The following is a 27,336-nucleotide window of genomic DNA, read 5'->3' on the forward strand; positions in this document are numbered from 1 at the left end:
TAAAAGTTTTTTCTCTGCTTAAATTGTAACCTTACCTGTTGTGGTTGCCGCGCTTGAAATCGGCCATTTTGAAAGCGTCAAATCGCTTAGGTTGCAACTGGTTTTCTAAATCAGTTCGGGGTACTCTAAGAATTTAGTTAAATATAATTCACCCTCCATTCATCTTTCTGTTTTTGTAAATGACTTACCTAGACTTGAGTAGCAACTGAGCAGGAGCCGTCCTTCCTGAATAAAAGGGCAGAACGTGTGTATTTTGCAGTGTGGTGGACTTTAAGATTTGTTTGTGTTGCCTGGAAGCTCGGAACACAAAAGTGGGTGCTTGTAGGCTGCGAAGTAGCAGTTGGCTTATGGTTGAGCTGAAAGGCTTTTTCAATGTAGGGGTGATAGGAATGAACAAAGGGAAGGGGGCAAGCCCAATATCGACGGTTTTAAAAAGGGCCCTGAGAAAATCTTCTACCCACTTTATTTGGTGTGAGTGAAGCTTGTGAGTACCTATGAGAAAGGGGGAGGATAAAGGAGATCAGACAAAGTTTGGTTGTGAAAACTCAGGAGTTCTTTGTTCTTACCCCCCTACTGCGTCTTCTGGATTTTGGAGAAAATGGGCATGCATTTGTATTCTCCATTTCCATTGAACTCCATTTTCTAATCTTTCATACTTGGCCAGGCCCTCTCTGGGAACATATTGTCCACATGTTCTGATGCTGTTTGAAGGCCCTCTGAGAGACAAGAGTTGATTGAAAGCTCTCAGTTCTACTGAAGTGGGTGGCCAGAGAGCTGCGGCGGAACAGCTGCCATACACCCATTGAACTTGTGTCATTTATAAATTAGTTTCCGTGCCATCTGGAGCAAGAGATGGTGCCGTGGTCTAAAGAAACACTTTGTGGGGTACATTCCCATCCAGTGCTTATATAACTTGCTTCTTTCCACATTCAACTGAAGTCTTAAAATCCTCATTTGCTTGGAGGTTTAAAATGGGAATAAATGCGAGTGACTTCTTTAAATGTCATATTCGTGACACCACCTCCACCCATACCAACATTTCCCTTCCCTCTCTCCCTTGTAGTGACTACATCCTGCCTGCTTTCAGCTCCAGTGGAAAATACATTAATCCTAGAATCTCCATGAGGTTTCCTGTTCGATGACATAATCAGAAAATCCTTCTCACATTGCCCTTGGGGTTGCTGTCTGGAGGTTAGGTTGTCTTGGTGGGCGTAACTCAGTCATCCAGGAAGAAAAAAAAAAATCACAGGCCATAAACTCGGAGCCTGAAATGCATTAATATCATGGTACAAGAAATAAAGCTGTGGGCATGCCTGCTGCACTGGTAGAGAATTTCATTAATCTACAGATTCTTACTGGCATCAAATGGGTTGGCGGGTGGGACGTGTACATATGGCGGGCGCTGGTGCCATGCCACAGGCAGGAGGTATTTAAACTGTTCCAGTGTAAGCTGTTAGACTAAATCTTGTGGGAGAATACCACAAACCCTGGACTATTAGACTTTGGGAGTGTTGATGTTAGCCCCCGCCCCTCCCCAGGGCTGTTCACCTAGTGAGTTTTGCCTTTAGTGGTTGGTCGCTGGAAGTTGGGACAAAGGAAACCATGGGACAAGTCAGAAATGGAAGATGGGACACATTTTAAGATGAGAAGAGCAAGCTGCCATCTGGCATGTAATGTGGTCTGTAGACGTTCTGAAGTTGAATATCTCATTAGGCAAAAACTCCAGTGGGTGCGAATTGGTTGGAAAGGAGAAAACTGTGTGATGAAAGTTGAAACAATAGTATGATATTTAGATGCCAAGGGGCACGTACACTTTGACGAGTGTAGAAGTTACTGGCATAGGCAGTCGAACATATGTTCAAAGAGGGATCTTTCCTTCATTAGCTGGAGACGTTCTCATGGTTTCTGTTGTGATGGTGGGCTGCCATAACCCTCCATTTGGTTGACTTGGATGAGTGTCTCTTGCCTTTGATCTTGCGCGTCTGTGCTTGATTGGCACTTGGTCAGAACGAGAATGAGGAGTGGGCTCCTTTGCAGGATTTGCACAGTCTTGATGCCAACTGCCTCTGTGATTCTCCCTCTTGTTTTACCAGACTCTCAGATGGCAGGGCAGGAACAGGAGAGATGATGTTTCCTGATGGAGTTTCACTGGAGTGAGGAAGGAGAGGGTTTTAGCCCCAGCCCCCGTGAGTTGAAAGCCTGGGGAGATGTTACCATTTCTACCTCCTTGTATCAGAGATGCCATTGGGTTTTCTACATTCTAAGCAATAATAGACTTTTCACTGGTGCTTCCTATGCTGTTAGGGAGTCTAGAAGCTATATCACTTGAATGAAAAGGATTCTATTTCTTTATGGCTATGGGGAGCATGTTTTAAGTTTATAAATCACTACTGAACTCTAAAACTTAGAATTCTGAATTTGTTTCCACGAGTTTATTTTTAAAATGTATTTACTTATTAGCGTGAGGAGTGAGTGGGTGGGAGTGGGGAGAGAGAATGGGAGTCTGAAGCTGACTCCGTGCTGAGCGTGGAGCCTGACGTGGGACTGATTCCATGACCCTGACGTCACCATCTGAACTGAAACCAAAAGTGGGATGCTTCACCAACTGAGCCACCCAGGTGCTAAGTGAATTAAGCCAGACAGGGAATGATAAATGTAATGTGATTTCACTTAAACGTCGATGGTAGTAAAACAAAACAGCAACCACAACAAAGTGAAACTGACACCTATTTAGGGCAAACTGGTGGTTGCTAAAGGAGAGAGGGGTGGCAGGATGGGTGACATGGCTGAAGAGGGTTAAGAGGAACAAACTTCCATTTATAAATGAAATCACAGGAAGGAAAATACAACATTAGGGGATAGAGTCAATAATATTGTATGTTGTGGAGAACACCCAGTGTTACTGGCAGCTGATAAATTGTTGAGCCCTATGTATGAGATTAATGATGTACTATATATTGGCTAATTGAATTTAAATAAAAAATAAAATTATAAAAACATTGTATGTAATACAGCATAGTATTGGGTATTTCACAGTGTACACAATTGTTGACTCACTGTGTTGTACACCTGAAACTACTTTTAATATATTATCATCGAACATAAAAAAAAGATTAAAAATGATGTAGCGGAAGGGGCAAGGACAAAAAAACCCTATCTCTGGGCATCTTCCACGGAAGATCATAGCATCGAGTGGAGGTTGATGCCATTTTGGATCAACTGTTTATTGGTTTCACGAAGTACCCTACCATTCAGCACATATTTTTATACCGTGTCCTTTAAGTTGTCACGAGAGCCTTTGTCCGGTCGCTTACTCAAGTCCAAGTGTATTTTGTTCAGTGTACTTCCCTGATGTGCCAGGCCAGTAGCCTTGTCAGAGAAGAAAATGAGGTTTGTCTTGTCCCTATTGAACCCACACTGTGTGTCAGGAGTGTTGCTTTCTTTTCTGAGTTGTCACAAACCATTCTTTCAACAGTTTGCCAAGAGTCTCGTCTACCAGTAAGTGTGCGGGTGGAGTGTATTACTGGGATTTTCTCTCTCTCTTTTTCTTCCCTGTCTTTTTGACAGTGGGATCTTTGGTCTTCCTCATCTTTAGTCGTCTGGCATCAATTCTGTTTCTCCATCAGTATTTATAAGAAGGGATATTTAAGAGCAATTAACTTTTATTTGAGCCCAGGTCACATACACCTTGCCTTTCTGGTGCCTCGTCTCATTTTTGCACAGGTTGTCCTACACCCTTAGTTGCAATAAGGTGTGTTTACTATTATAAATCAGAATAGTTGACATCCAAGTAATTAGAAGAAATTCAGAAGGTATTCCTAAATATTATAAATGCATTTAAAAATCTAGTGTTGCTGTCTTTATGAAAGCAAAACCACCAACGTGAAAGGCAGTGTATGAAGAATACTGTAATCACATGATTTTATTTTTGAAAAAAAGTTGGAATTTTTTTTTTTCTCCCCTAAGTGATGAAGAGTGTCAGAGGAGTCCATTCAGTGGAACCTTTACTTGGCTCTGTTAATGTGAACGTGTGTAAATGAGAAATGTATTGCCCTAAAAGTTTTGCTCTAAACAGTAATACAAGGAACGCTGGGGTATTTAGTTCTTTATGCTATGTAGCAGACATTTTTCATGTATTGTTCATTTATTACAATGATTCTGCAAGGTGGAGGCACGTGCAAATTTTGAAAAGGAGAAAACCAAGACCCAGACCACTTTCATAAAATACTTAATAAAGGGCAAGCTGGAACTTGAATTTAGATCACCCGATTGCAGACCCACAGGGGTTTCTGTTACGCCACGTTGTAACTTTCAATGACATTTTCCATTTGACTTTAAAATTTTTTACTTCTTTAATAGGATGACCATGCTGAGCGACCTTTCATCTGGGCCATGTCTGTGGGAATTGTATGAATAAAGCCGTTACATTAATGAGTTGAGTGATGGTTGAGTTGGACGGCTTTCATACATTTTAAGTATGAAGAAATTTACCAATGAAGAAAAAGCTGCCTTTATCAATCACTGGTCATAAGTGGAGATTGTGCTTTATTTATTATAAATCAATTAATGGTTCTTTCCTCTAACACCCCATCAATCAATGCACACAAGCTTCCATTGATAAGGATACCTCACCAGAAGAAATCAATTCTCCTTTGTCATTTTGACAGGACTTAGCTATAAAGGTGGATTAATCCAGAATGCAGGAGGGAAATACCTACGGGCTAAGGGCAAAACACAATTTTGTAAAATCAAAATTGTCCTAAGAACGTTTCACACTGGATGATAACAAAAGGCTTTACTCCTTGTTCCCATAGTAAGGATCAATTTGCTTCTCCAACCTAAGAGTTGAAAACGGTATACTTCTGTTTGTTCCTTTCAGTGCTCTTGCCCCATCGCCAGATGCTGTAGAAAGGCTCAAGATCATGTCTGCTCTGTTTCCCAAGGCTTGGTCTGGAATTTAAACCATTTTAATAGGGAACGGTATAAGAAAATCTAGTGTAATGCCTGAAAAATGTACAGTTTCAGATCTGCATGAGGCCGTTTGCTGGCTTGGATACAAGGTTTCTGTAAGAATGGTCCAAAAGAATCTTTGGAAAGGAGAATTTTTCATTAACACAGGCTCACCCGAGGAATGTTTGAACCAGTAGGAGCACAGTCAAGCCACCAGCTCTGTGTACACAGTATTACTAATAGCATGCTGGAAGGCGGCAGCCCAGAAGGTGCATCTGCAGAGGCTTACTTTAAAAGGTGATTGCAAACATACGAGTCGTTAGCATGCTCTACTTTGGGCCCTAATCATGATGTTTCCATAGTATTTACCAAAATTCATTTTTAGAGAAATTTGAAAATTGGACATTAGGAATCCTCTCTCCTTAGCTGTGTGCTAAAAAGCCATCAGGAAACCTTTATGCTGCTTTCAGTTCCTGTTTATCCCCAGGCTGAAAAACCTCAGGGCATTTCTAGCCCTTCCTTCCAGAATGTTGCCTTGGTGCTTTGATTAATAGAACTTACATTATGTGGGTTAAATCCTTGACTAGGAACTCATGTGCATAAGGTTTACTTCTGAATCTTGCTGTTTAAATAGCTTTGGGAGGGGGCGCCTGGGTGGCTCAGTGGGTTAAGCCTTTGCCTTCGGCTCAGGTCATGATCCCAGGGTGCTGGGATCGAGCCCCGCATCGGGCTCTCTGATCAGCGGGGAGCCTGCTTCCTCCTCTCTCTCTGCCTGCCTCTTCTCTGCCTACTTGTGATCTCTCTCTCTGTCCAATAAATAAAAATAAAATCTTTAAAAAAAAAATAGCTTTGGGAGAACCGTACTTGACTACATCGTCTTTGCTAAAGAAAGACCCTAAGTGTTAGGTGTTCTTCATATTTAGAAGTTTTGCGACATTTTTAAAATTTTATTTATTTATTTAGTTTTGCTATATTTTAAAGGTAACACCCTTTTTAGAAATAAACTAGTCTTGTAGGCCTGTTTCTCTTATATTTGGAAGTTTTTGAAGAAAAGGTTTACAGTTTTATTTTATATAAATTTGATAGGTAAACCTTGGTATTGGACAGTCATTTTCTGGATAGTCCTTTAAAAAAAAATCTCAAATCCTACTCTAGTTCAGTTTGCCTCAGGGTAACTTTTAAGGTAGTTATTTGATCTAGTAATAACACCTAATTTTCTCTCATAGAAGTAGAGCAATTAATATTTAGTTTTAGAAATTGTATGGTTTATTTTAAAACTTTTTATAATTCTAAGATAAGACATATTTGTGCAACTAAAAATACTTTGTCTATTTTCCTCAAGTAGCAACCAAACTTCCACCTAATGAAGTTTTGTGTTTTGCTTGCTTCTGTTTACTTAAGCATTCCTGTAAGTGACTGATGTTTTTAATTCACGTAGCCACAGTGAATGCAGCTGTTAAAGTATGCTACTACTAGCATTATCCTAACGTGAAGACCATATGCATCAGACACATTTCTCTAATGTAAAAGGGATTGAAATCATACAAAGTATATGTTCTTGGACAACAGCAAAATTAAGTTAGATGTTAGTAACAGAAAGCCATCTAGAAAATTCCACCATGTTTAGAAGTTAAACAACTCACTTCTAAATAACCCATGGGCCAAAGAATGTATTTTGAAGTGTTAATTATATATAACCAATGTATCAAAGACTGGGAGATGCAGCTATAGCATTCCTCAGAGGCTGATTTACTGCTTTAAGTGGTTCTGGTAGAGAAAAAAAGGATGGTTTTAGAAACATCAAAGATGGTAAAATGATCAAGAAATGGAAAACAAAAACCATTGGAGTGGTTGCCCCTCCAGGACAAGCGTCATGACCTGGGAGGGCCAGTGTACAGTTTCTTGAACTGGTGTAGATTGGGAATTAGGGGTGTCAGTTATGGTTTGAACTGTGTTCCCACCTTCCTCCAAATTCAAGTGTTGATGTCTCAACCCCTAGTTTCTCAGAATGTAACCTTGTTTGGAGACGAGGTCTTTAAAGAGATACCAAGTTAAAATAAGGTTTTTAGTTTGGGCCCTAATCTTACCTGACCGGTGTCTTTCTAAGAAGTGGAAATTTGGACACACAAAGGGGATACCAGGGAAGCAAAACCACAGGGACCACCATGAGACAGAGGCAGCAAGAGGGGAGCTGTATGTGTGTCGAGGAGAGACACCTCAGAAGACACCAGCCCTGCAGACACCTTGATCTTGGACCCCCAGCTCCATGAGACAATCCATTTCCATTGTTGATGACACCCAGTCTGTGTATTTTGTTTTGGCCATCCTGGCAGACTGATGGAGTGCATATATATATATATATATATATATATTTTTTTTTTTTTTTTAACAATTCTCTATTCTTGCATGTGTCTTAAATATTCTGCTATCTGTTCAATACCACATGTCAATTACAGATGAATGCTTGGATAATATCCTACTGAGCCTCAATACTGCCTTTCCGTGCCAGAGCATGCTAATGACATTTTGGGGAACAGTAGCTTGAATGTGCCGACGCAGGGGAATAGCTGTGTGTAAATATTTAAATTGCGACAGCAGCATCACTTGTGGTGATTTCGCATCCCTCTGAGTTGTGAGACTGAGTGTGAAAATGTAGGTAAAGACCCGCATGTAACACACGCTGGGCGTGATGCATGTTAGCTCTCTTTCCTGGTGCCGGTCTTGATTTTTTTTTTTTTAATTTTATTTTACTTTTTATTTTTTATAAACATATAATATATTTTTATCCCCAGGGGTACAGGTCTGTGAATCGCCAGGTTTACACACTTCACAGCACTCACCATAGCACATACTCTCCCCAATGTCCATAACCCCACCCCCCTTCTCCCTATCCCCCTCCCCCTAGCAACCCTCAGTTTGTTTTGTGAGATTAAGAGTCACTTATGGTTTGTCTCCCTCCCAATCCCATCTTGTTTCATTTATTCTTCTCCTACCCCCTTAACCCCCCATGTTGCATCTCCATTTCCTCATATCAGGGAGATCATATGATAGTTGTCTTTCTCCGATTGACTTATTTCACTAAGCATGATACCCTCTAGTTCCATCCACATCATCTCAAATGGCAAGATTTCATTTCTTTTGATGGCTGCATAGTATTCCATCGTGTATATATACCACATCTTCTTTATCCATTCATCTGTTGATGGACATCTAGGTTCTTTCCATAGTTTGGCTATTGTAGACATTGCTGCTATAAACATTCAGGTGCACGTGCCCCTTCGGATCACTACGTTTGTATCTTTAGGGTAAATATCCAGTAGTGCAATTGCTGGGTCATAGGGTAGTTCTATTTTCAACATTTTGAGGAACCTCCATGCTGTTTTCCAGAGTGGTTGCAGCAGCTTGCATTCCCACCAACAGTGTAGGAGGGTTCCCCTTTCTCCGCATCCTCGCCAGCATCTGTCATTTCCTGACTTGTTAATTTTAGCCATTCTGACTGGTGTGAGGTGGTATCTCATTGTGGTTTTGATTTGTATTTCCCTGATGCCAAGTGATATGGAGCACCTTTTCGTGTGTCTGTTGGTCATCTGGATGTCTTCTTTGCAGAAATGTCTGTTCATGTCCTCTGCCCATTTCTTGATTGTATTATTTGTTCTTTGGGTGTTGAGTTTGCTAAGTTCTTTATAGATTTTGGACACTAGCCCTTTATCTGATATGTCGTTTGCAAATATCTTCTCCCATTCTGTCAGTTGTCTTTTGGTTTTGTTAACTGTTTCCTTTGCTGTGCAAAAGCTTTTGATCTTGATGAAATCCCAATAGTTCATTTTTGCCCTTGCTTCGCTTGCCTTTGGCGATGTTCCTAGGAAGATGTTGCTACGGCTTAGGTCGAAGAGGTTGCTGCCTGTGTTCTCCTCAAGGATTTTGATGGATTCCTTTCTCACATTGAGGTCCTTCATCCATTTTGAGTCTATTTTCGTGTGTAGTGTAAGGAAATGGTCCAATTTCATTTTTCTGCATGTGGCTGTCCAATTTTCCCAACACCATTTATTGAAGAGGCTGTCTTTTTTCTATTGGACATTCTTTCCTGCTTTGTCGAAGATTAGTTAACCATAGAGTTGAGGGTCTATTTCTGGGCTCTCTATTCTGTTCCATTGATCTGTGTGTGTGTTTTTAAGCCAGTACTATACTTAAGGAGTTACTCTGTAGTGGTGTTTGGATTCATACTTTGAGCATTTAATTTAAAAAAGAAAGTGTTAAAACGGGAGGATGAGTGGACTTTTGTGCATTTTTGAAGTTTAAGGAATGCTGATCCGCTGTAGCACAGAGGAAGAAAGCTGGGATAGGTGAGTGTCTGTAGTGAGGGATCCTTGGGTATGTGGGAAGGACGAGGTTAAGCTCCATTGGATACTTGGGAGTTGGAGAGGATTTGGGAGGTCATTTTGCAGGTGTCCTGGAGGAAGACAGGGGAACAGGCAATCTGACCTACAGCTGGCCCTCTGGGTGAGTTTTAAGTACCGGAAGAGCTATCTCAGACAAATCTGACCTCTTCGGGAGTATTTAGAAACAAAGTCATTTCTAAAGTGATTCATTATGAAAATTGAGGTCAGTGACCTCTGTAAAGAAAGGTGAAGTGGTGTCAGACCTGTTCCATTTAGCTGCCAGCAGGTCCGCAGGCCATATGTGGGGTCCTGTGTTTGTAGAGTGAGCAAATGGAGCCAGCAGCCCTTAGACAGGAAAGCAGAGGGGGCAAGAGACAGTCAGAGCGCACTGACCACCCTTCCCCACCTACCTGGCAGAGCCTCATTGCTAAGGCTGAGCTCCCGTGTTTATACTGCTATTCAGATAAAACGGTGTCTGTGTCCTTTTTAGTTCTTCATTAACTAATCCCACTTTTAGGTGGATTCAAAGATGAAACCAGTTTTATATCAAATTCTGGAAAGGGTGCTGCTGGGGTTGATCTGTGTTTTCAGGGAGAAACTTAGCTGAATGATCTTATGCTCACTTTTAAGCGAACTGTAACTCTACGTCCAAGTAAAAATACCAAGGTCTTTTAAAGCAAACATTGTTTGGAAAGTTAACATATTGCTGATTACCTCTAAGAAATATTACCATGTAGAAATAGCCACGATAGCACAAAGTACGGATTTATATGATTTCTGGGCCCTTTAGGGCATTGGTATACAAGGCACACAGGCATCCTGCAAAACTCAGGTGGCTTTATAATACTAAGAAGGTGCTAATAAGACCAATATAAAATTTCAGAATTTCATTTTCTTAAATAATAGAATTACCACAAGATTTCATTACAGAAGATGTAAAATTGCTTTGGGTTCTCTATATGTGAATAAATACTTACATTTCATTGCATGTGTCATTACAAATATAATGAGAACTTATGCTTTATATGTTATATGTATAATGAGAAAATTTTCAATGTAGGCCATAATCCAAAACTGTTTTCATTTTGCATGTTTACCATTTAATCTGTTTTGTTCCTTAACCCTGTGGTGGGGAGAATACAGTGAGTGGAAATTAAGTCTTCCCATCTGTGGAGGGGAGACCATGTCCTCATGGAGAGCATTGGCTTGAACAAGCTGCTTTGAAGCTGGATTTCATTTGCCGCTTACACTGTCATTTCCACTTTATGTCAGCATTAAACACCAACGAGCAATTCTTCTCAAAGGAAAAGGGGAGAAATGAGACTTGTAGAAAGCGACCCACAGTACTGAAAATTTATACACATTTACTACAACCAAGTTAAGACTTGAAGGAAGTATGAGATTTAAAGATAAAAAAAAATATGATCTTGAGGGATAGTGAGCCATGGGAAAGAATTAAGATATAGAGGTGTGGGGTTCCTGGCTCCATCAGTGAGGAGAGTATGTAATTCTTGACTCTTGATCTTGGGATTGTGAGTTTGAGTCCCGTGTTGGGCATAGAGTTTACTTAAAAATAATAAATAAATAAATAAATAAATCCAGGGCCACTGGCTAGCTCAGGCAATAGAGCATGAGACTCTTGATTTTAGGGTTGTAAGTTTGAACCCCACATTGGATATAGAGATTACTTAAAATTCTTTAAAAGAAAATCCAAGAAATAGAGATGGGGAAAGATGGAATAAATAATAACTGAAAATGTTACCAAGGAGGTTTGAATTTGAGATCTTTCCTCAAATGACACCTATTAAGACTTTGGTAAAGTAATTTACATTTATTCATAATGGGAGAACTTGTGAATGTATTGTTAAGAGTTTTTCAGCTGTAATAAGATGAAAATGTATGCTCCCCCTTTTCTGCACAAAGCATTCATTAATGCATTAAATGAAAGAACCATTAAAACAAAAGTTTTTTCTGTGACTTTCCTTTCATCAAGGAAAGAGAAAAATATATCTCTTTCATGTTTAAAGTTTTGTACGTGATGCTAAAACCACGTGAGAACATAGTAGATATGTGTAAATTAATGACAGTGTGTAAATTAATGACAGTGTAGTGCAAACATATAACTTCTACAGGTCAGAGCAGAGTTGTAATTTAGATTGCCTAGTGAGTTTCCTAGTGATGATGTTTGCTTAAAGTTCTGATTTTACCATCTCTGCAGGTGGTAGGTAGGACCTAGGGATTGCAAATATTTATTACTAATAACCCCCCACAGCAATCCCTTTCTGTTTCTTCTGCAGTAAGTAATCCACATAACAGCATGGTCTAACATTAAGGGCAGCATAAGGGAGGTTTATGTGCTAACTTAGTTATTGCGCTACCCGCCCTCAGGGTAAATCTTTTCCTTAGCTCATAGGAATGTAATAGTGTTAACATATATTGTATACTGTGTACTAAGCAATGTTCTCAGTGTGTCCTGGGATGGTCATATTGAAACTTCGCAACAACGTAATGGAATAGGTCATTATTTTATCCCTATTTGTCAGTTGAGGAAACTCTGTGAAGCTCTGAAGGAATTTACCCCCAGTCAGATCCGAGTAAGAAATGGAGTCAGGGTTTGCATCTAGATCACATGCTCCAGGATTTTTAATCAATCCTTACAGCTTCCCATGTAAGTTTGGATGCTCCTTAATGGAAGCCACAGTACTGTGATTCTGATTTTGGAATTACATAATGAATGGCTTTTACAGTGTTTCAGCCTGTCTATATTTAATGGCATATTGATCTTTTTACCTGGTTAAGAAAATGTAATAGTTGATTATTAGGGTGGTCATTTTCCCGAGTGGCTTTCAGATGTCATCCTGGTGAATACGTGTTATATTCTCTCCAGGTATATTATCCAGTTACTTTGAAATCCAGTATTCTTTGAGCATCCTCTGCACCTCAGAGATCAATGAGTTTCCCTGGTTTGACTTGCTAAAATTGGATAGTGCTACAAGTGAACTTATTTCTTCTGTAGAGATGGGCATATCCTTGCTACATCTTTAGCCGGGCTTGTGTCACCCGAGGTCCCCTGAAAGGGAGAAATACGTGTGGATATCGTGGATAGGGAATAAAACAAGATCTGTGTATATACAATAACTATATCTGAAGTTATGGATTTTGATGTACAGAGTAGAGAGTAGGGAATGGACTTAAGGATCCCAAAGGGGATGGAAATCCCGATGCTACTACCTCTTTTTTTTTTTTTTTTTTAAAGGTCTGAGCATGTTCCATGTATATTAAGTCATTTTTAAGGAATTCCTTTGAGATGTCCATTTGTAGACCTAAGTTGTTGATATGCTTTTGGTAATACCTAAGCCATGCCAAAAGATTTTCTGGAGAATAAAAATAAGCACAATTAAGTGTTTTGAGTCATTCTAGTGTCCGTCTGTTAACTAAGGCTTGAAACCATGTGTAGCTTTGCAATAAAATTTGAGTGGCTACTCAAAGGGTTTTCTAACCCATCAACATCTACATATAGGGTATCTGTTCTGTTGGGGCAATGTTAAGTACAGTAAAAAAAAAAAAAAAATGAAGAGCTTTTAGAGCTTAGTCTTAGCCAGTCCTTAGGTAGTTGGGTGACCAGATATCTGTATAATAAATATACAGGTAATATGTATAGTAAATATATATATAGTAAATATAGAGTAAAGATACTCATAATACAGGTAGTAGGTAGTCCCAAGAATGTGCTCTTTTTTTTGGGGTAACCTATTCAGGGGAAAGAACAGATGACATTATGTGGAAGAGACATAGGAGGGATTTGGGGGATTAAATTGAATGAAATGATTGAAGGCAGAAATTCTACAGTTGGGAATGGTCTGAACAAAATCATGGGGCAAATGAAGACCTTAATTTCACTGGAGGAGAATTTTCTGTGAGGGAGTCTTGAGATGTGAGATCTACTTTGCTCATCGGAGTTGTGACTGTATGTTACGACTAAGGGTAATTTGGGGATGGATCTGTACATTTAATGCTAAGCTTAGAAATCTAGAACAATGTTTATGAAACTGAATTCTTGATCCCCTGTAAAGTATTAGGTGAAATACATTCTTTGATCATACAAATGTGGGCACTTCACAAATTGACTGCGGACTTCCCAGAGTCTTAAATTTACTCGTGTATGTGGTGCATTCCCAGGAGGAAGGATCATAGCATGTTATGGTCTCCCACTTGGAGCACAGAATCTTTGTTTCCTGTAGAGAACCCACGACCAGCTACCCTGTGTGCTAATTTTCTGTTTTATGCTGTTTGGAAAAGATGGTCTTAGATTGTTCTGTGTTGGGATGAGGCATTAAGAAACATTTCCGAAGTGGACCATAATATGAAAATATGACCTCTTAAGTCGGTCTGCTGTTTTTAATTTTTGTAGGCATAGCTCTAAGCAGCTAAGAGCTTGATTGATTGATTGGTTGACTGATTTAAAAATATTTTATTTACGCATTTATTTAGAGAGTTCACAGGAGCAGGAAATGGGGCAGAGGGAGAGAGATAGAGAAAATTTCAAGCAGATGCCCTGCTGAGTGTGGAGCCTGATATGGTGCTTTGATCTCAGGATGTTGAGATCAGGACCTGAACTGAAACCAAGAGTCAGATGTTTAACTGACTGAGCCACCCATGTACCCCTAAGTTTTTTTTTTTTTTTTAAAGATTTTTATTTATTTATTTGACAGAGATCACAAGTAGACAGAGAGGCAGGCAGAGAGAGAGAGAGAGAGAGAGGAGGAAGCAGGCTCCCCGCCGAGCAGAGAGCCCGATGTGGGGCTCCATCCCAGGACCCTGGGATCATGACCTGAGCTGAAGGCAGAGGCTTTAACCCACTGAGCCACCCAGGTGCCCTACCCCTAAGATTTTTAAAGTACAGAGAAATCCCTAGATTTTATGGAATCCCAAAGTCACTTAGAAGAACTAATTTCAAGGTATATTTTAATAAATTCAGGTTTTTTTTTTTTTAATGACTAGTTTTTGGCTTCTGTTGTTCTCATTGGCACTGAGTTTAAAAGACTCTTTCCTTGTCGATTGTATTTATCCAACTACATTGGCATTACAGTGGGTATTAAGTGCTCTTGGAGGGTGTATAATCTGAAAGAGAAAAACATGGCCATCCACATTTCCTGTTTTATCCCCCACACCCACTGTGTTGTTGAAGGAAGGACTCTCTAGAACCTAGTTTAATGGATAAGGGTATGGTGGGGCTATGGTGGTTTCCAGTCTCTCCAGTAGCTGTTGATAAAACTTTTAATGCTATTCCTAGCACCCCACTTCTAAAACTCCATTTGGATTTGTCCTGGTAGAGCCATGTGATCTAATACTTGTATTCTGTATTATCAATTCTGGATTATCACAGGATCATGCAAGATTGGATCCGAAAATCATTTCCTCCTCTGTCCATATTTGAAATAGAACATATGGAAAATTGCATTTCTTCAATAAAATCCTTGGTTGCTTTTTTTCTCTGCCTTTCAATAACTATGTTTGGAGGCATTTTCTCCTTTAAGTTTTGAAATAAGGCAGCAAATAAATGTCTTAGAAAAAACTAGCCAATTGAGAGCATTTGATCCAGAGAAATGTTAGGAGAATCAAAAATACAATTAATTGGATTGTTACAAGTGAAGGGCTTCAGTTAAAATCTATTTTTCATAAATACATGACAACTTTCATTAAAAATTGATGTTTCAACCTGTATGATCATGATTCTGTGCTGGATCTTGTGTAATTCTTTTAAACTCAGATTTAGATTGCAATCAGGGATGATGGGGGGAAGATTAGGAGAGTATAAAGTGCAAAATAAATCCCGAAGTTATCTTAGAAGCAACACTGTATTTACTCCAAACTCTAAAATGTAGATAAGCATGTCTTTTAGGAGAATCGCTTTTTTAGGGAGTGGATGCTTACAATTTGTCTTTCAGTACGGCTCATTTCATTATTTTTTGTCACCCTAAACAGTCCAAAGTTTCTACATCCAAGTGGAATCTTTTTTATTTAAACTGTCTTCAGAAAATCTGCGTGTGTGTGTCTATATGTGTGTGTGGCTATTTTGGTTTGTTTGTATCTGGTACTCTTGGAGATATTTGAAATAATCAAAAAACACTTAGGTCATAGACAGTGTTTACTGTCTTTAAACAATAGTTTACTTTTTTATTGTTTTTTAAATAGGAGATGTGGTGTTGGCACATGTATTGAGCATACGGATTGAGTGTGGGACACTGGAATCCTCTGCTTAGATCCAAGTCCTCGCCCCACAACATCCTAAGGATGTGATTTTGGGTGACTACCTCACTTCCCCTGTGCCTTGGGTTCTCCTTCCATAAAGTGGGCTTGGTGATAACAGTACCTACTGCATTTAGTTTTGTGAGGATATTTACGGGCTTTAAATAGGACCAGGTACATCATAAATATTAAATAAATGTTGGCCATTATGACTAAATAAATTCATATAAATGTTAGACATCTTTTTTTTTTTTTTTTAAATTTAAGAAAGTGGTTTTCCTTCTAGTTTTAGCGGGTTCCAGCAGGTGGAGGAGGAAGTGAGATAGGAGAGCAGTACTGTGTTTTTGTGTGTAATATGATGGCTGCGACATCTTCAACGGGAAGATAGGACTTGATTGTTACAGGTGTTGTTGATACCTATACAGAAACCGTATCATTGCCCTTGCCATTAATGACAAGCGTCAGAACTCTCAGCGTCTGCAGTTGTAGAAGTGACTCCTGGCTTTGTGTTCCTTACCAGGGGCTGAGAACAACCCAAGAGAATGTTTGATTTACTTTCCTAGTTTCAGAACCTTCTTTGGCTCTTTGACATGAAGCTCCCCATGTTTAGGGGCTTAAGAAACCTTAAAAACATATATGAAAATGTTATTGTCATTGTCAGTGTCATGGAGGGCTAGGCACTAAAAATACAAGACTACGTACCTGTTGTTGACTCCACTTTTATTTTATTTTTTCTTCTGGCATTAGTGACTAAAATGAAATTGTTAGGTAGCCATAATTTATTTTCATAGTGGAATTCCACAGATGTCATTATTGACCATAAAATTGAGCTTGATCTTTTAGGGTGACTTTTGCTTGTTAGATGTCTCTCTTTGAACTATTTTGAGAAGTATATTCGCTGTATAAGCCCAACTTCATCTCTGAAGTATTTCCAAGTTCTTTGGTTTAGGATTTTTCCTGAGAGTTGGCTATTAAAATCAGAAGCTGTGATGTGTTTGAGAAGTTCCAAAGCCTTTCCATCCCGTACTCATCCCGATGAGTCTTGGGCTAGCAGGGGGAGCTGGTTGTATTCTGCCCAGAGCCCTGGGCACTGGAGCATTTTGGTGAGGAGGAGTATAGCCTCTACAGCTGTAGGGCACAAGTGAATCTTGTGTGTGTGTGTGTGTGTGCGCGCGCGCGCGCATGTGCACGTGCTCCTGGTAAGCATACGTTTTCTTTTGCAGATAAATCCATGTCTTTTTTCCCCCTTTCTTTTCCCAGGTGGTCCATGTTAGTGAACATAGTTTTTTTGTTTTTGTTTTTTCCTCTTTGTAGGATCTGCATTTACTGCTCCAGCAGTGTCCAACTTGATGCGGATTTAACAAATGGGCCGTCTTTTCCATCATCTGGTCAATCCCGGATCACCACCGAACATCCTCTTCCCGGCCCCGATTGACAGATTGCTGTTCTCTCTTGTCCCTTCCACCAAATGTCCTCAAACCTGGCAGGAAAGGGAAAAGGCTAATGGTAAGAATTCTTTTCCACTCTTCTTTGAAAACTCATTTACTTCATGCGCTGCCAGAGTGAGACTTCTCTTACAAGTGCGTGGTATGAGAACAGTTCATGAGTGTTGGTTTTGGATATTAAAATGTTTGTGATCCTTTTTGGATTCCTTTCGTGGTAGTGGATCGGGAGGGAGAAGACGAAAGAGCACATGACCTAACTTTGTCACATGTGCAAACGTTTTGAACATTCTGAGCTTCGGAGCCCAGCGTTCTGTTGGCTTTTGGCTGTCAGCCCTCGCATGACCCACCAGTCCCTTGAGCTCAGTGGAGCTAGAGACATGCTCATTCTGTCTGTTCTACTATACCCTTTTCCTTTCAGTCTGGTGTTCAGAGGTTGGTGTTGTCCTTCAGCTGCTGCCCCATGCTCTACTGGTCACTCATTCCCCTGGGCAAGAAACTCTCCTGGTCCTCTAAATATTTACCAAGCTGCCACCATCCCCTCATTATTCTGTCTGCCCGTGATCATCTTCAACTGTGACACTTTCAGTCATCGTGATCATCTTCAACTGTGACACTTTCAGTCACCTTCTTACTGGGTTGTATAGGTCACTGTGGACATCACACCTTGCCTCCACCCTCCTCCTAAAATGGTCCTCACTGAGTTTGATGTCTTGACTGAAGAGCACGTGGCCAGCTTCTTAGCATTCCATGTTGCATTTCCATACATGTCCCATATCTGGGTCCACTGAAGTCTTTGATTGATGGTTCTAGTCTTGAGTCATCTTGATTGTGACAGCCTGCATGTAAATTGTTTTCCATCCCTCTGGGCACTTAAAATTACATGACTATCCTAGGCCAGAAGGTTGGGTGCTCAGTGGTTATCTCTGAGTTGCTGTATCTCTTCTTGTCTCTTTACTATTTAGATCCAGTTCCTTCCCTTGTGTGTCAGTGTTTAGTAGTTATGATTTGCAGTTCTTCCATCCGTTTTGTATTGACTCACTTGGGGCTTTTACCCAGGTCCCATTCCCTAATTTTTGGCCAGTTACTTAGTATCGTTATCTAGCCTTCCTATGTAGCTCCAGCTTTGACCTCAACTTCTTGATAGTTGAGGTACCTTCCATCTGAGTCATTCGTACCAAGACCGGTAATTGTGATTCCCAAAAGCACTTGGGAAGTAACTCTTTGCTCCCTGTTTCTTGTTTCTTATGGTCATTGTAGCAAATTTCTGCAAACTTAGTGGCTTCATACAGTAGAAATTTAGGTATATACAGGGTCACACTCCCTACAGGGGCCAATGGGAGAATCTGTTCCTTATCTTTTCTAGCTTCTGGTGGCTGCTGACATTCTTTGTCCTGTGGTACCTCCATGGCAGGATCTACCTCCCTGACCGCACTGTCTTCTCCTTCTGCCTCCCTCTTATGAGCATCCTTGTCAGTGCATTTAGGGTTCAGTTGGCTAATCCAAAACAGTCTCCCCATCTCAAGTGTTTTCACTGCATCTGCAGAGTCTTTGCCGCAGGAGGGAACATGTATCATTTCCAGGAATTAGGACCTGTTATGTTCGGAGGCCATTATTCAGACTATTACCTTGTCTTTTATCCACCGAATGTCGGCTGGCTCCTTCTCCTGGAAACCCTGCTCCCCAGCATCCCTGAGTCATGGTTGAGCTTACCTGGCCCTTTGGCTTCTCTGCCTCCTTATCCACCTCACTTGTACCTGGGCCATTGGCCTCAGTCACGTATATCAAGTGACAGAAAATATCAAGTCCCCTTTCAGAAATATCACCCACTGTTGCCACTCGGGGCCTCCTGGATGGTCTCCGCGATGCTTCAGTGAACTAGGATGTATCTTGACATCTGGGGAGGCATGGGCTGCCATTAACTGACCCAGCATGCACTCTTCCCCTCTCCTGTACTTGGTGACTGTTGTTCATGTTGTACAGTTCTCTGTTCCAGTGTCAGATTCCCTGAAACTCCCCTGAACTCCTTCCGTCCCTCACTTTTCCATGTTGGAATTAACGACTTCTTCCCCGTCCTTCCTTAGCCCTCCGGCTGTACTTCATCTCATCCCTCACCACGTTGTCTTCTGCTTCATCGTGTCTGTGCTGCCTGCTCACGCACGCTGAGGGCCTGGGACAGGACAGTATTCGTCGTCTTAAAATCTTCACGTGATGCATGACACACAACACGTGCTGGGCCTAATGATACAGATCCAATGTCGAATGTTCCATAATTTGGAGTCTCTTCGGGTCTTTTCCCAATTATTTTATGAGTCTTGAAGTGATTGTTTTCTTCAGGTGAGCCTCTGTTCCTTGTCCTTCTGGCTTCTGGGGGCCACTGATGTCCTCTGGCTTCTGGTTGCTCCACTCGAGGTCCACCCCCATGATCGCTCTGCCTTTGTTCCGCCCATTTTGGCTTTTGTTCCCAGTACCAATTGGTTAAAAATACTCTAATTCCTGTGTTCTGCCCTTAATATTTATTCATGGTCGGGGGTCATTACACTTACTCCTCTGTGGAACCAGTTTGCCTTAATATGAGACTTGACCGGGCCTGAAACCGTAGTCAAGGCCCCGTCGTCTTGTAGAACTGGACCTTGAGGTGGGAATTTGGAATTCTTTCTGTCAGCGTCACTTCTTCCAACTTTTTGGCGATCTGTCCGAACAACACCTTGTTTTGTTTTGCTTTGCTTTTCCCTGGATGTTTTGTTTGTCAAAGTAGATCTGAATCAGAGGTATACTCCCCACCTTTTCCCTGGAAGCTGGAGACAGAATTGCCCATCGCCTGCGTGATTTTAAATGTTACGGCCAGGGAGGCGTCAGCTGCACAGAATTGCCTGCGTCTGTTTCCTATTCCTCAAGCCTTGAGCATCTTAGGACTTTTGTAAAGGGCTGCTGGTATTTTATTACATTGCATGTCTTATATTTATGAAAAACTCAAAGGGCTTTGAGGATTTTCTTTCTTGGTATCTAATCTTCTAACCGCTCTCTGAGGTAGGCAGCGTGAAGTGTTATCTCCATTTTGCAGATGTTACAACAGAGGTTTCAGACAGCTTGATGTAGGCCCCACAGCAAATCAAGGGCCAAGTGCAGAACAGCTCCCCGACTTTTAACCTCCATTTCTCTCTTCTGGATGCCAGACGACTTAATTTTAATTTTTACCACCAATGCCCACTCGGGTTTGGCTCGAAATGTAGGCAGCCTTCCTCGAGTAGCTAGAGGTTCAATTTTAGTGTGAATTTTTCCAGCTTTTGTGTCCCTTCTCATTTGTTCTGCACGTACACACTGACACTCGTGTGTGTGCGCACGACAACAAACAAGATTGTACATACAGAGTTGGGTTCAGCAAAGGGGTTGTGTGGTCTGGGAGTGAACGAATGCTTCATGGTCTGTCTGATAACTTCTTGATTGTCTTTCTTGTCCATGGGATATGCCTCATTGGCATCACCTACAGACCCGAAAACATTTCAAAACACAACTCGTGACAATAGGAGACGTGAGAAAGTAACAGTAGGTCCTAGAGGCAACGAATGTTTCCTATTTAATTCTTCATGCAAATGACAAGATCCCCAAAGTGGGTTCAGACTATAACGTTCATATACATTTCCTCAAAAGTTAAGCCTTTCTGTTTTTCACTTAGAGTAAATACTTTTTTTTTTTTTTTTTTTGACTTGGAAATGCTACTACAAATGGAAATTCTCGATGGGATTTGCCTGAGTCTTTAAAGGGAATGTCTTGAGGGGCTCTGTGTGTGCCGTGGAGGGTGTGTGGCAAGGCTCCTTTCTTCTGTGGGACCGAATTTGGAATAACCCCCATCTTTCACCAAGTGGCATTAATTATACCATTGCTCCTAGAGCACTAAGAATTGCCAGGCGGGGAAATATCCCCACAGTTTCTGGAATCTCCAAGGCACAGTGTCCGTTTCTGGCTGTGGACTGGTGGTGGGGCCGGCTGCCACCTGTGGCCTTAGGGATCAGCCTTGAGACCCTGGATTTTCCTGAAGCCCCAAGAGGGGGACTGGAACCCCTGGTGGTGGTGGTGGGGGGCAGCTTTCACCGCCCCCCACTCTGTCCGCCTCTCCTCCTACCCACCGCATTTCTGAGCACCACCCAGCTGCAGCGTTTTTGCCTTGGAACCATTTGGAGCGGCTGGGATGGAGGCCACCCAGGGCTTCTGTGAGCAGTGGTGGCGGCAGGTCTCCTATTGGCCAGAGCAGAGAAGGTTCTCACTTATCGGCACTGAGCTTGGGTGGCCAGGATCCCTTAGGATAACACAGTTTCTCACTGTCTGGGGGTGGGAGCTTATTGTCCGCCCTTCCAGCTTTGTTGTTTGAAGCTGGTTTGTAAGGCTTCCGGCTTTCGCTGACTCACAGACGCACACAGAAGAAGTCGGTCCCTCCCACCCTCTCTCATCCCCCATTTAATGGCTCTTTACAATGACTCAGAAGATAACAAATCTCCCCGCGAGGGGGTAACCGGCTGAAGTCAGAAGGAGGAGGAATTGTTCACACAGGTCCTCTCAATCTGAAAATCCTCGTCTTCCTCTGGAGCTGCTAACTACTTCCTATTCTGTTCCTGTCTCCCCTCTTGTAAATGCTCCAGGCTGAGCCCCGGAGCCTGCATGTGGCTGGCCTGTGATTTCAGGGGCCCTGACTCCGGTCGGGGGTACTTTTGCAGACGAGCAAGTTCGAGGATTGCATTCCTGTTTGCCCGACAGAAAACTGCCCTTCCTAATGAGCATTTTGCAAAGACGCCTCCTTGGCCTCCGTCTCTCCCTTGTGCTGATCTGTAATGAACATGAATGAAGAGCTTGATTCCTGGTGTGTGCACCTGGGCGCTTTGTGGAGTCTCTCTTAGCAACCCGCCGTGGAGAGCGGCCTGGCAGTTGCTGGATTTCTAAAGCGGAAGATCAAGCCTTTTCACAATAGAAGCTTATAGTTTTAGAAACCGCATGGATCGGAGTGCTGTAATTTTGCAAGATTTGGCAGGCATCCTTGAACCCAGTAGCCACAGTTGACTGAGGCTGAAAAACGTAGAAAGTCAGCTTTCCTTCTTAATTACTTTTAAACCGTGTCCGCACATTCTCAGGGTCAGTTTCAAGATTTCATTGCAGTGATTTTTTTTTTTCCCCCCTTTCAGTGAAGTCATGGTCTTAGGCTGTTCTCCTGTATTGAAGAAGACTTTTCATTAATTGAGGAAGAAGTGAGAGGGGTAGAGAGAGCACTGCTAACTTGGGAGCATGTGAAAACTTCTTGTAATTATCACCGTGTACCGGTTGTACACATAGAAAATTCTAATCGTGTTAGAGCCCCTATTTTGTGTGGGCTCTTGCCCGAGTAGATAAGTCCTTGAGCTGGTAACATGGGCACCTTTCTCAATGATTATTCAGAGGAATAACAACATACAAAAATAGTCTCTTTCCTCTATTTTATTATCATCAGTTCATGAAAATACCGCCAAAGGGCTGGAAAACAAAATTTTCTCATGCTTTACAACCCAGGTCCCCAGGGACCCTGGGCCTCATTTGTCCTGAGTAATTTTCAAAAGGGGCTCTGTCCTTTAGCTCCCTATCAGTATCCAGGCTCTCTCAAAGCATGCTGCAGCCCCATACAGACACTCTGCCAGTTTCCAGGGAATGGAAAGTTCTGGAATGGGGATCATTGTCTCTCTCTGGTAGATACGATGTACGTTTTAGGTGGTGGTGGTGGTGGTGTGTGTGTTGTGTGTGTATGTGTGGTGTGTTTGTGTTTGACATACACATGGAGAGGTCGAAGTACAAAATTCGTGAAACCTTTCGGTTTCCCTAAGGCTTGTCTCCAGCGCTTGTGCCTTGAATGCAGATTATAATAAATAGAGGCAGGCTCTGTCTGGAAATGCTGGACATCTCCGCCTGAGTTAGAGCTCTTGTTCCAGGCCTCGGGGGATAAAGACAGAGGGTTGCTCTCTAGCTTGCCCTGGAGTCCCTGAGCCTTTGCTGATGGACATAGCTGCTTTTCTCTGTGTGCAGAATCTTGCCGCCGGCCTCCCACGGTGTGGGGAGAGGGTAGAGAGAAGTGGGAGGAGGGAGGTCTATCAGTCGGCTTCTACTAAATGCCAGGGCCGGGCACTCTGCCGGGTGCTCTGTGTGCATTTCATGGACTCTCCACCCCAGCTTTGAAAAGTAAGTGTTCTGTAAGTGAGGCAATGTCGAGCTTTAAAGCTCAGACTTTAGCTCCTTTGCACCAGGATTTAATTATAAATTTGCCTCTCTTAGAGGATGTGACTTCTCCATGCCTCAGTTTCCCTGTTGTAAAGTGAGTATCATACAGTGCCAGCCTCAATTGCTGGTTGTTGAGATTAAATACGATAATGTAAAGTGCTTAGAAGAATTCCTCCCATAGAGCCCTAGGTGAATGTTTCATAAATAAAGAGGATAGAAATAGAGATGAATGTGCCCAGTTTGTAGAAGGAAGTAGCCAGGTTAGGGTCAGAAGTTGGGTCTGTTGGCTTGAAAGAAGTGATCTTTCCACCTCACCGCTTACCATAGTTCCTTTTTCTTCGTCCTAGTTTTGTTCGAGTGGGTATCCTAACTCCATTCTCTTCATTCCTACTCACCCCGCCGGGTCAAGGATGGGTTTGTTCCCTATATCAATCCGGTTTTCCTGTGTGTTTGGTCTTGTAGAGATATCCTGGGGCCCATGACCTAGAGCTTAAACTTTGAAGGGGGTTCCTGGACGCAGGTGTTAACAGCTCTTTTCTCCAAAAGACTTTGGGGTTGAACTGGCCATTTTAGTTGCATGGTCAAGCTGTTGGGATGGATTCAACAACCCGGTGTTGTCTTATGTGTTGGTTCTTTTCCTCCCTCCACCATGGAACCATCCCATGAACAGATTCTGTGTCATAGACGTCCCATGGTAGTCACTCCAAGCATTTGACTTACTGCTGAGCACATACACAGCAGCTCAGGGATATGTGAATTAAGGAAGGAGAGCACCGCATCGAACAGCCTTTTCCTGTCTCTAAACATAAAATTCCATGGGACAGCATTTTTCCTTTTCATGGTGGCAGGTTCAAGAGTTTATCGTCCAAATTTTGGGATCTTTGACATGTCCTTTGCTTCCACTGGTATGTCCTTCTGCAACTTCCACTGTAAGCTTGTAACCCTTTCTTGGAGATCTGCAAATATTGTGGAGTTGGCTTGAACCTGTGTATCTCCTGCCAGGTCTCCTTCTTTTACACTCTCTTAAGAAATGCTGCTAAAGATGTAGAACATATTTACAAAGTCCTTAGGTGTGGCGACGAGGAACATAACATTTGGTCTCCAGAAATGAAAATATAGAAGGGATTTTGATTACTTTTGCCTCAGTCCCACCTAATGCACCTACCCATGTTCAGTTTACTTTGGACAGGAGTTTTCAATAATGTTAACATTTATGTAAACTGCAGTGGGATTTTTTTTTTTTTTTTGACTGAGGATACAGGGTCTTTAAGGCAAGACAACACTATTAATAGCATGTGGATGTGTGTGGTTTATTTTTGTTTTCAAAATGGAAATGTTTCTTTGGGGTTTTGGCATGCTCTTTGATATGTTGTAAGATGAGAAAGCATCATTTGGGAAACTCAGTACTCATACCATATTAGGAAATTTACAGTGCCTCGGATTTCACATTTAATGTTTTAATTGCCTGGTTTGGTAATAGAAACATTTCAAATTTCTCTCTTTCATTTAAAGTTACCACCACTTTCCCCCCTCTCTCCAGCGGTGGGCTGATGCCAGCCTCTGCTTCCTGCCACCGGCCCTAGTGTGGGCCAAAGAGCTGCCCTGAGAAAGTGGTTCATCACATGTCATCTGGAATGACTGTGCTGACTTCTGACATAGCAGTTGTTTCCTGGGGTGCTTGTAAATATGCTGAAGTCACAACAAAACATGAGTTGTATTTATGAAACTCAGAAGTTCTGTTCGAATCTACTCTGAATGTCATGGAAAGTACGTAAGAAATCAAAGAGAATGCCGCCATCTTGGTCCGGGGGCAATATTTAAGATGTCCACCTGTGCGTGGTAGGAGACAGAGATGGAGATGGCATGGCAGAGCGGGGAAAGAGCAGAAGTTGAGTAGTTCATGGAGTTCAGGCCTTCTGGAAAAATCAAGACCCGAAATAAAGTTGACATTTACTCTTCTTGTAAATACCTTCTTATGGAAGAAACGGTGGTGAAGGGATTTCTAAAAGTCATTTCCTGTGGACAATAAAATGTAGACGGAATAAGCCTATATCTTCAGTGTCACACGTAGTCACAAGGTTGGGAAGGGAAATGTGCTCTTCTCTGGGGGAACTGGAGCTCCAGTACTAGGCAGCTGAGAGTGGGGATTATGTTCACTTTCCATGGACCACTCTCTAAATAGAATTCCAATTAAAATGTCTATTTCGTGTTTCAATATCCAAATATAATTTTTAATTACAGAGTAATCCATGCTTAGTGTAGAAAATTTGGAAAATACAGGAAGACCTCCAGAAGAAAATAAAAATAACCTATAATTATATAAACCAGAGAGAATTTGGATTTTTTTTTTAGTATTTATTTCTATGTGCTTATGTCTGTATGCATTTTTATGTAAGTAGGATCTCACTGTATATGCATTTTGAATTCTATTTTTTTTCTATAATAATAAACATGGTATTTAATGATCTTGTTGTAATTCTTGATAAGTTCATCCCAGAATTTCCCCATGGCTTTTCCACTGGGCTAATTGTGGTCATGGTGGTTTATTATGTCAGGTTAAGTAATATCAGGAAGAACACGGGGAACCGAATGCTCAGCAAAATGTTGTCGATTGATCTCACTGGTGGTAATTTGTCTGTTTTGTCTCTATTTCCTTTTGCTTTTCCATTTTTTCTATCTTATTGTTCGTTTTCTTATTCAGGATTGAAGATCACTTGGTACCCTCACTGTGGAACCCAATTTCCCTGCTTGCCGCCCTCTCTCTCAAGCATGACCCCATCCCCTCCTCACATCATATCCTGTTCTGCTGCCACAGAATTTCAGAGTCTTCAGAAACGAATCAGCAAGCAGATATTTTCCCGTCATTTCTCATGGGAAGTTTTTGATCTCTTGATAGCCTCACTAGTGCTATTTTCTAATTCTCAATATGCTGCTTACGTCGTTCCTTCTTTGCCACATCTCCACATTTTATAACCCAGACTTGGCTCTCCTCTTTGTGGGAGGTCCTCCCACAGAAAGGGGAAATGGCCTATATTTGTGAAGATTTTAGAGGTCAAGCACTGAACAGTGGAATGTGGGTTCTTGATGCACTAGGAGATTGGGAGGGGAGACATGGATGTGAGCTAGTTTACTCAAAAAAGGCTTCACAGAGGGGGCACCTGGCTGGCTCAGTTGGTAGAGCAGGTGACTCTTGATCTCTGGGTCCTGAGTTCGAGCCTCATGTTGGGCGTCCATTTTACTTGAACAAAAGGCAGCTTCATTGCTGTGGGTGACAATTAGCGTAGATATAAAAGGATGGCAGGATATACGTTTAGCACAGGGAAAGAGAGGGTATTTAATGATCAGAAAGGCAATAAACAAAGTCCTACAAACTCTTGTAGTGGTAGTGTTTGGTAGAAATGAACATGGTAGATAAGTGCAAACTTGAGGGTAATAAGGATGTCTGCGTACAGTGGTTGAAAGGGGAATGTAATGATCTCTGCGAATTCAACATGTGCTGTCTGAGGAGGCCCACCATGAATTTCTGTAGCCCCTCGCTAGACCTACGGCATGGATCCCTTCAGATTCCTGACTCCCGCTCTCCTCACTCTCCTTTCTCTTGTCTTCATCTTCTCCTGGAAATGCCATTATCCACAGATAACACTTTCACAATGAATTTCCCAAACACTCCCTCATTTGATGCTTAAAATAGTCTTGGACATGCATGGCCACACTGACGTCAATGTGTATGTCTGAGGTTCGCTGAAGTTAAGAAACTCTCCTGAGAACTCATGGACTAACAGCAGAAGTGGCCCCTGAGGCTCGGGCCCAGATGTGGTCCCTGTTCCTTGTGACCAGTCCTGCCATGCCTGCCATTTAGGCCCACTCTGTTGGCTCATGTGCTTGTTCACTGGTTCACTCAGTTTTGGCAGATCTTGACTGACCACCTCCTATGGGCGGGCTGGGCCCTGTGTTGAGACAAAGGTGAGCAAAGCTCACTTCCTGCTCCCCCTTCCAGTCAGATAGGGTTCTAGATGCAAAGCTGGCTGTATGATCTCCTTATGGATAGACCTCGAAGGACTTTAAGGCTGATATTCTGGCAT

The 27,336-nt window shown here is 41.9% G+C and overlaps 1 pseudogene; it reads left to right on the forward strand.

Moving 5' to 3' along the window:
* The window catches only part of LOC116870055, a 147,723-nt pseudogene that overhangs the window by 90,883 nt on the left and 29,504 nt on the right, over positions 1-27,336 (forward strand).

Source organism: Lontra canadensis, unplaced genomic scaffold, assembly GCF_010015895.1.
Source record: "Lontra canadensis isolate GAN:19392208 unplaced genomic scaffold, GSC_riverotter_1.0 scaffold21, whole genome shotgun sequence".
In the NCBI taxonomy this organism is placed as follows: Eukaryota; Metazoa; Chordata; class Mammalia; order Carnivora; family Mustelidae; genus Lontra; species Lontra canadensis.